Source organism: Phoca vitulina, unplaced genomic scaffold, assembly GCF_004348235.1.
Source record: "Phoca vitulina isolate PV1807 unplaced genomic scaffold, GSC_HSeal_1.0 scaffold84, whole genome shotgun sequence".
Taxonomy (NCBI): Eukaryota; Metazoa; Chordata; class Mammalia; order Carnivora; family Phocidae; genus Phoca; species Phoca vitulina.
Window position 1 is genome coordinate 2,102,611 of NW_022589787.1, and position 2,475 is coordinate 2,105,085.

The following is a 2,475-nucleotide window of genomic DNA, read 5'->3' on the forward strand; positions in this document are numbered from 1 at the left end:
CCCCATACATAATATTTAGTTATGCTGTGAGTCTTGTGAGAAGCTGAGAGACAATCTCATAAACTCACGAGAGCAAGGAATTCAGGCTCCAAATTTCTTGGCTACAATTCCTCTCAAACCTTTTCTTCAAAGACTAAATTCTAAAAATAACCAGGTGATTAGGCAAAGAGGTTTGGACTTATCTGTTATTTCCTCCTTACTGTGATTTGAATGGCATGACAGAGCAGAGTCAAAGAAGTGTACAGTCAATTCTCAAGGTGTTAAATCAAAAAGGTCAGAGCTTCCACAGCTTTGCAGATGCCCACATCATGATAGCTGAGATAACAAAGTCCAGCAAAGGTTAAAGCTGGGAGTGCCAAAACACTTGCCCTGGCAGGTTTCTGCAAAACATCCCCTCGAACATAGTCAGGAACCATTTGTGCAAGGCCCCAGTTGACTATGAAAAGTGAGGGCTGCAGCTAGGGAACAGTTGTCCATCGCAGAGCCAGGATTCAAATAAGCAGCTGGAATTAGGCCCAGGAGAAAAACATTGACAATCCTCTAGCCAGTCCAGTGGAGAGATGCAGCCTTGGAACCAGAATGGTAGTTAAGTGACAGGTGAATGTGTTGTGTTCTACACCATTCTGGGGTAGGTTGGTCCTGGAGAAACACTGAGACATGAGCAGGTCTGACCACTGAGATTTGGAGAAACATAGCTCAGCCTTCTTGCACACTTCACAGGACACTCAGCCTCCAGAGACTCGCCATGTCTCTCCTGAAGGCTCAAGGTCCTAGGATTGACACTTTTTTTTCCTCTTTAGAGTGAGGTGGGGAGGGGCAGAATGAGAGGGAGAGAATCCCAAGCAGCACGGCCCAATGTGAGGCTCGATCTCATAACCTTGAGATAGTGACCTGGACTGAAATCAAGAGCCCAATGCTCAATGAACTGAACCACCCAGGCACCCCTCCAGGACTGACTTTTAATGACTGCAGAGCTGCCTGGCCCTTTTCCTAGACAGAATCTAGTTGAGAACACAGGTTCAGAGTCAATCTCTTTCTCAGGTATTTATTTCCTTTGTAGCCCTCAGTAAGTTACATACATGTATAATCCTCAGTTTGTTCATCTATAATATATGGATTAAAACAACATCTATGGCACAGGGTTGTTGAAAAGATTAAAATATAGAATGCAAGTAATATGTTTAATATAATACCTGGACAAAAATTATTCTTCCTCTTATTACATCTCATACTTTCCTCTTAGGACATTGTTATAGAGAACCAAGACTCTTCTCTTCCCCCCCCCCCCCATAAATTATTACATTTCTGAGAAAGTGAGTAAGAAATTATCTGTGGACTGTAAAAGTTGACTTTCCAGTAGAACTATGATTTTTTTTTTATTGTTAGCCATCCCTTGAATTCCTGGGCTAATTCTTTATATAAGCAGTTTTCAGATTTTATTCCATTTTACAGATTTTAACAGGGGATGGGCAAGCAGGCCTAACTCAGAGATCATTTATTCAGCTGCAAATAAGTTCCCACTACAATTTTATTAAAAAAAAAAAAAAGACAGTGGATAAAATATTTTCAAAATATTTATGATTTTATTTCTTAGTGCTAATCTGTGCTACTATGGACAAACAAGATTTGTCTCTGCTATGCATTATGCTCTTAGTTCAACTAAAAATTCAAGTATAAATTCAAGTATAATTTCAGGTGCTATCATGTGTGGGCAAGAAAAGGTACTTGAGTGTTCCCTCTTCTCCATTTAGGTAGGATAATAAACCAAAGAAATACCAGAAAGGACAGAGGGATATTCTTTTATTAATAAGATAATTATTAATGAGTATAATAACAGTCATTAGATTTATTTTCAAAGATTGTCAAAACATGTTTTAATTCCTCATCATTTAGTATGTGCAAGCCAGGAATCCATCTATTTGATGCAAAGAACATCTTTTCTTTCTGGAGGATGTTGGGGTCCTGTTGATACGCTGTAACCAGCACACGTGGCCTAACTGAACTGCACCCCCAAGACATGGATTCACCTGCTCACTGGCCACAGCTTCTCCATGGTCCTTGTTCACATGGTCCTACTCTGTCCCAGATCCCTGCCTCTGTCCTTTCCTGACCGATGTCAGAGTATCCCAGAGTCAAAAGCTCTTTATAAACAAGAAGAGGTAGAACTAGCAAAGCCAATTAGATTTTCCATCTTGGAATTGGACAGAGAAGTATGGATGGCGGGTCCAGTCAGTTTCAAGAGAAGGTACAGAAATGAAGGAGCAAAGAGTGGCCATAGGAGACCATGAGGGAGCTGGAAGTTTGAGTCAGCAAGAACTGCAAGAAAAAGAAAGCTCTTTTGGGAACCAGGTGAGGTGTGCAGTTGGAAGAAATAGGAGTGTTACAGAGATGAGGAAGCTGAGTGATTGCCGAGACTGAAGATGGCCACATCGTATTGCTGCCTTGGGTCCTTAGCGACCTGCAGCTGAGATTTCC

General features: G+C 41.2%; 1 pseudogene; it reads right to left on the minus strand.

Moving 5' to 3' along the window:
* Positions 1-260: 260 nt before the first annotated feature.
* Positions 261-747, minus strand: LOC116626188 (annotated as a pseudogene).
* Positions 748-2,475: the final 1,728 nt, after the last annotated feature.